We start from the raw sequence: 7,804 nt of genomic DNA, 5'->3' as shown, positions 1-7,804 counted from the left end.
AGTGTATATCAAATCAATATCATTGTGGCTTGCAGCGATATCTGAGGCTACAGTTCACAAAATAAACTAGGCCAGGGGCTGGATTTCTGCCCTTGGCAATCAATCAGACTCACTGGGTCATAGATTTTAGTGTAAATTAACGCAGCAGAAACAATCATGCTCCCCAGATGATGATATAATACAGTATTTGCTTTTCTTTTTTCCCCCATTTCATTGCTCCTGCTCAGCGGCTAAGCTGTACTGAACAAGAATAATAAAAAGCAATGATTAGAAAGGTGGTGGTAATCATAAAGCAGAACATTAATATTCTCCTGACAAATGTATATAAAATGCACATAAAATATATACACAATATTAAAGCAATGAAGGAAAGGGGAAATGGCATTGAGTCACTGATGTTTCAGATACGTTATTTTTGCTAAAGAATTTTAGAAGTGACCTCGTAAATCCTTACAAGTGGTTATCATTGTCTTACCTTACCAGAGTTGAATGCAAAGATGTTAAATAAGCCATTATTGTCTTCATATACCACATCCCCTACACTGCGTGGAGCACACTGTCAAAACCTTTCTCCACTTGTTATTCAGGCTTTCCCAATGTGTACCTGAGCATTGCCAGCACTTCTCCCCAGAGGAATTTTGGTTTTTCTTTCTTTGGTATGTCATTGCTGTAGTAAAAGAGGCATCTAGCATAAAAAGACACCCACCTTTACACAAATCTCATCTTTTAAAATTTTCTCTGAATTTGCTGCTTGCAGGAATTATTATAATCTCTAATTATTCAATTGATGTAAAACAGTGTATTGTATTTTCTGTCAGAACTTCTGGAATAAGTGTCAATAGTTTCAGCATTAGCAGGACATTTTTTGAATTATAAATGCCCATCATGTAATGTTATTTTATATCATGGATCTTCTCAAAATATTTTACAGAAAGGAAACGTGACACATATAAAGGAGACTAAGTAGGGTTCTTTAATTTTTTCAAAGTCAGCTGGATATTTAATTAATGCAAGAGAAATTTCTGATAAGCAGCCATTTTATTCTTTAAGTATTCAGACCTTTACATTACTGTTCAGATAGTGTAACTCCGGTCAGAATGTATTTATTTGCAAAATATCTAATTAGATTATACAAACAATATTTAGTTTAGATATAATAAAATACTAATCTGTGTACAAAGTCTATATGGTATGGATTAGAACTGTGTGAGAATAATAACTACTGTGCAGGAGTGGTTTCTGTTGAATAGTCAGAATAATAAGATTTATCAAATAACAGTTATAAGCAGGAATTCATTTCTTAGATTAAATTTATCCACTATTTTCTGCCAGGGGCATAAAGAAACAGAGGCTTCAAAGGTAGCTCTCTTCAGAGATGATTGAAGGCAAACTATGCCTCCTTTTGTGACAAATCTACTCTCCTGTTCTCTGACTAAAGAAAGAAACTGGATTAAGAGGCTGGGGAAGGGGAGCATCCCTTGTGTTCCCTGGTGTGTTCAACTCAGCAAAACTCCTAAGCAGCTGCTACAAAGCCAAGATACAGGATAGAACTGAGGGATCTCCTACCAAAGCAATGTGGCAGATGCCCCCTCCCCTGTGCAGTGGGGATGCTGGCTAGACTAGCCAAATGCAGTCATTTCGAGGCTAGCTGCAGTGTCCTTCCATGGTCATTGTAAAGGAACTCCCTTTCACATCATCTCAGTTCATTTTACTCAATGGGTACCACAGAATATCATTTTGCAGAAAGAATGATCAAAATTTACAATATTAGTGGCAGGTAACGGAGTATTTTGTGTAAGGTAAAGCAACTTCCCCACTACCACCACCACCACCACCACTACCACTAGCCCTCCCACCCTACCTGTCCCCAGAAAAGAAAAGAAAAAAAAAAAAAAAGGCAAAAAAAAAAAAGCAAAAACAAAACAAAACAACAACAAAAAAAAACACTTCAGCCTAAACCATTAGGCTGAAGAACAGATTCTGCTTCTTTGTGAAGTTATTCCACACAGGAATAACTGAATTACAGAGTTAAACTCTTGCAAATTATTATTTTTGGTCTTAACTTTGGATTCCTAAGGAAAATTCTGGTTGTGTACCACTGTAACAGCTGATATGTTCTCGGATGTATAGCAGCTACTAGGTTGCCTGTTATTCTGCAAGCTGATACAGGGCAAGATTACCTTGAGGTAGCAAACATTCTCTGCATTTGTTTACCATAGTTTTACCTTTAGCTTAAGCCTTAAGCTTTTAAAATTTCTATTTAATGTCTCAAATGTAGCAGTTAAATGTAGCACTTGGTTCTATGTGGAAGTTTCTATTACATATAGAAAGTTGGTCTTTACCTCTCCGAAATAAATAAATAAATAAATAAATAAATATAATATAATATGTAAGTGATTATACCTAGAAAATTTTAGCTTAAAAGATTCTTAGAGCTCCATGCTCCATCTCAGAAGGGAGAACATAGAAAATGTTCATACAGAACATACAAATTTAATTTGTCCCTTTGTGAATCTGTATTATGCTACAGACCTTTATTACATAGTGATAGGTCATTTTTTTCATCAGACTGCTTCATTCAGACCACAGGTTGGATGCACATAGGAGCAGAACTAAGACCTAACAGAGTACCATAAATGTCACTTCATTCAACATGCTTCTTCTGGAGTTTGCCACATAAGCGTCATTCCTCTGTCCTATTTTCAATACCTTTAAAATAATACTTTTGTTACTTCCATATCTTTTGCTGCATTTTGCCTACATACAGCTAGTCTTCATTTAATGATATCTACTTGAAACAGGTCTGCATCTTTGGAGTGATACAGTGATAGTACTCACTAACTAGGAAGAAAATGGTGATATCTGTCAATACGCCGTGCACAGTAGGCCATATGAGAGATCTGCATTACATCACTCATGGACTTTCCAGGGCTGTAATGTCCTTTCAGTGAACCTGAACTGAGTGTTGAGCTTGTAAGGAAAACTGAAACCCAGGGAGTTACTTGTGGTTTAGGATTTTTTTGCACAGCTTCAATATACACATACTGGGAGTCATTGCAATAGGCCAAAGACGGGTTTCAGCCACCTGTGAGGTAGTAATGTTAATAGGTAAAAAAAAAATGTTTCCTAACATAAAAATGCTTCATTCCTCCATTTTAGTGTTTGATGGGAAGGGCGGGGTGAGGGAGAGGGGGTTGTCTGCTTTGTTTTGAATGAACACAGTACATTTTTACCAGGAATCTGTAAGACTCTTTGCAGTTCTTCAGTCATAGAAATCAGGCAAGTATTGCTGTAATTATATATATTATTCTACAGATGTGTGAATATATTTTTTTTCTGTATGCCTGTATATAAAAATAATGAAATAATTACTGGGCTAGAAGAAAGAGAGGAAAGTGATAAATGAATCCTACAGTCCAATGGTCAGGGTTACTCCCCCAAGATGTGGGAGAATCCAGTCACTGTCCCTGCTGAGATGAATACTAATTACACGCTGGAAGTAGAGCACTTCCAGCAGGAGAGAATAAGAGGTACCTATTCACTAGCCCAAGGATTAAGTCACCTTGTGGGAGATTTGTGTTCAAACACAAAAACAGTTGAGATTTGAAGATTTGAGCCTAAATCACACAAAAGGTGAGCACTCCATTTACCTGGCATCTCCATGGGTGTGAAAGAGAAACCCTGCTCCTGGCCACTGGATAAGTTTTGACCTTCCAAGTGAGATGGACAGGAGCACATATCACTTTTTAATCTTAAGAGGTCTTGTGCATAAGACTAGCATTGCAGCTCAGTTCTAGCAAGATAGTGACAGCCCTTTCTATGAAATTCTGGGGTCTTGGGAATTTTCCTGTTAGAAACAGGCACATAAGGACTTCAGATACCTTCGACATTAAGAAAGGTGGTGGTGGAACAACACAGAGAAGGGAAGACAAGAGAATAGGAATCTGAATGTTACAGTTAAGTCTCTTAAAGAAGTGTTTTCCATATTCTCCCCATGAAACTCTGGTATCATAGTGTCAGTTTTTCCCTTTCATTTCCAGTGTACAATTCTGTTGTCTGGCACTGTCTTCTTATCCATTTTCCTTGAAACAAGCATGCCATGCCAGATCTTGGAAGTCAGTTACTTTAAGGGACGTTTTTATGGGGTTCCCTTTCTGAAAAGGCTGCCCTGAAAGTCCTCATGGTTTAAGGTGAGTCTGAGGTTTCAGGAGGCCTAAGAATCTTTGTCTTCGTTTTTTCTGTGAAAGTCAAATGTTCACTGTGACGGGTCCCACCATCATGAATCAGATAACAAGCTGGGGAAAAGAATGTGCTGGGAAGCAACTGTTCTTCTCTATTTTCTTTCAGAAATGAACATGGCTCGAATGTGTTGAGGTACTTTTTTTTCACTCTGACTTCAGAAAACTTTGTATCTTTTAAACTGTTGCTGTATTCTGTGGTCCATAAGCAGTTGTTTAGACCTCTCCAAGTCCTTCCTACCCAACTTCAAAATACAGCTGAAGAGAAATTCCATCTAATGAAACACCTTGAGAAATATGTTCAAATGGAAATCTTTAATAGAAAATGACATTTCACTTTTTTCTTAGACTTTGGCATGAGAGGAAAACCTCATAAACCCAGACTGAAGATCTGAATTGTGAAATACAATCAAAGTCCTTTTATTTCTACCATACTACTCAGATATCTTTCCTCTGGGGATTTATTTTTAAATTCACTTTAGCATTTGAAATATTCAATTTATTAATGGAAAATAGATTGTCCAAATTATATCTTTAGTTTATTTATAATCAGAAGAATTACAGCTTAAATTAGTAGTGAAAACAGTTGCCACACTGGTTAAAACACCAGGTAGATCTTTAAATCTTGAGAGAAACATGGTCCTATCAGATTTTATTCCTACTTTACAAAATTTAGTTCTACTTAGATAATTCAGATAATCCTTTGGAAGAAAAACAAATGCTGTTTTCCTTACAAGTCCCAAATTTCAACTAATTTGCTTGGGACTGAGGTAATGAAAGCAATGCCAAACTGGGTTAGTTTGGGGGTTGGCCCCAATAGCTAATTTGACAAACAGCACTGAAATTTAATTGGTATTTTTTCTATGTAAGTTATTTTTTTTTTGGTGGCCATAACAGTTATTAGCATGGCTTATTTCCTTCACGTTACTACTTTTCATAAAGTTAACTAGAAGAAATGGTGCCAAAAAAAAAAAAAAAAAAAAAAAAAGAAAAAATAATCCGTTCATGATTTAAAATAATAAAATGATACAGTATTAAAATGGCAACAATCCTGCCCTTACAGAAGTGGCTGGTAAAAAACAAGACTAGTTGGTTACAAACTCTATGGCAAAATACAAAGCAACAGAAAGAAATGCATATTTGCCTATTGTTTTACTGAATGTCATAAATGACCACTAAAATTCTGGAAAGTAATGCTCTGCTTGTTTTTCTAAGTAACATTAAAAAGCAACTTAACTTAAATGGTTTACCATGAGAAAATCATTTCTAATTATTTTAAGTAATATTTAGATCAATTCATAGTAATCTTATTATCTTTCATGTTTATGTCAGTATTAGATTACTTTCATGTTTGTTTAAGCTCTTTTGCTTTTTAGAATGTCTGTTTCAAAGGCAAATTGAGCATAGTTAAAATAATCAATGTCCTTTGTGGTTTCAGCATATGCAAATAATAACAACAGTTGAAAGGAATCTAGTGCTTTCTTATACATACTATTAAGCTTTTACTGAAGAAAAACTGAATTATCTAGCTAATTATATCATTCATTATTACTACCTGCATATTAGTCTGTAACTTGCAGTCTATTAAAGAAAATATAATGAAAGAGATGCTGGGAGAAAGCACAGCAGCTGGACAGAATCAATGCCAGCATTGCTCAAAAATGTTCTTAATTTGCTCATGGCAAAGAGTAGGAGGGAATAACTCTAGTGCCGCAAGGCCTGAATTTCACCTGGGAAGATTTGCATTCACATTCATACTCTGCCACAGCCATTCTGTGTGATCATTCCACTATTTCTGAGGTCTGTCCTGGAGCAAAACAGTGCAGAGCTACTTCCTTCCTCCTCTCCTTTGCCTACAGCTGGATTGTGAGGAGCTCAAGGCAGGCGTTGTATTTGTGATGTGCCGGTGCAGAGCAGCCTGGCAGGGCACTCGTTATGGCTGCAGCCGCTCTCCCAGGCTGTGCGGTGAGTGATGATACCAATCCAACAGACCGTCTGTACATGAAAGCACTCATTAGCTTCACTAAGATTTCCACAGGAGCCATAATTGCAGCGGTGAAGTGCTGACAATTTCTCAGCATGGGTCACCTTCTGAAATGTTTAATGGGAGTGAAAAATACCTGAACTAATTGCTAGTGTCTTATTCTTGGTTGTTTTCTCTCCACTTCCTCCTTTCATGCTTTGTGCCTGACTGACATGAAAGGAAAGTGAATATTTTGCTGGGACTCTGTCAGGACATACGGGCTCCATTACAACAGAAGAAGCAATAGGTATAAAGGGGCAGCAGTGCTCAGCAGGGCTCTCCATACTCCCAGTCTCCAGATCATTCAACACAGAGAGAGGTTCCCAGGGTACGCTGTGGTTCCCTATGATTTATGCATCTCGGATTTTTTCAAGCAGAAGAAACCAAAGCATGGCAGGAGATGGAAGAGTTACATGACATGCAAAGCAAAGCTGAGCTTTCCCCAGATCCAGGAATTCAGAAAACACTATTGAGTCTACTGGCTGTAGTCTAATATTTTTAAAAGTTGTGCTTGCAGATTTTTACTGTTTCCCCAACTCAAATGGAAGCTATGTATGTCCATTAAAAGACGCCACAACCTAATATTACATGGCTGCACACCGAGAGCATCTGTGACACAACACTGATTAAAAAAAAAAAAAAAAAAAAAAAAAAAAAGGATCTGCTTGATTTTGAAATTATTTTGTTCATTGATTTTTGCAAGGAGAATACCCATAAATTTACCCATAAATTACTCTCTCCAAAAGAGGTAGTGATAGATAATGTTGGCTTTTCTTAGTACCCATCTTTCTAAACTGTCTTAAAATGAGCTGGTTTTGCATAAATCAGTCAGACACTACATTGATAAAAACATAAAACCTTCTTCAATATCCACAGGTCAGATTTGCTAAAAAACAAACAAACAACAACAACAACTACTACAAAAATCTGTTCTTCTCATTAATAAAATTCACCCATAATGTTTGTATATGGCAAATTTGACTGGTTATGTTCAATGGCAATACTGGTGTAACATTGTTTAGTCAGACTAATGAATTTTACTTTAGCAAGTTTTTCTTGCACAGTTGTAAATTCTGGACACTAGTTCAGAACTGAAGATAGTCCAGTAGTTGGAAGTAAGCACAATGGTTTCGGTATGTTTCAAAGATAACTTTTGTGTTTGTATCCCATTTGCATAATTTTAATGAGCCCTGCAGTAAATTGATTTATAGAGTTCAATATTTTTGGAACTACACTTCACCTTGGAAGCTATGAGTAGGAGCCTGTTTCACTGGAACAGGCTGCCCAAGGAGGTTGTGGAGTCTCCTTCTCTGATGATATTGAAGACCCATCTGGACGCTTACCTGGGCAACCTGCTCTAGGTAACCTGCTTTGACAGGGAGGTTGGATACGATGATCTTTTCAGGTATCTTCCAACCCCTACAATTCTGTGATTCTTTGAGTCTGTGAGTCATCTAACAGATCATTAGTCTTCTGTTTCTGATTCTTTTTCTGCGTAAGGGGACTTCTGGTTATTTACCTTCAGGTTGACAAGAGAGTGCGA

The sequence above is a fragment of the Anas platyrhynchos genome, chromosome 2, assembly GCF_047663525.1.
Source record: "Anas platyrhynchos isolate ZD024472 breed Pekin duck chromosome 2, IASCAAS_PekinDuck_T2T, whole genome shotgun sequence".
Taxonomy (NCBI): domain Eukaryota; kingdom Metazoa; phylum Chordata; class Aves; order Anseriformes; family Anatidae; genus Anas; species Anas platyrhynchos.
This window is presented reverse-complemented; position numbering follows the sequence as displayed.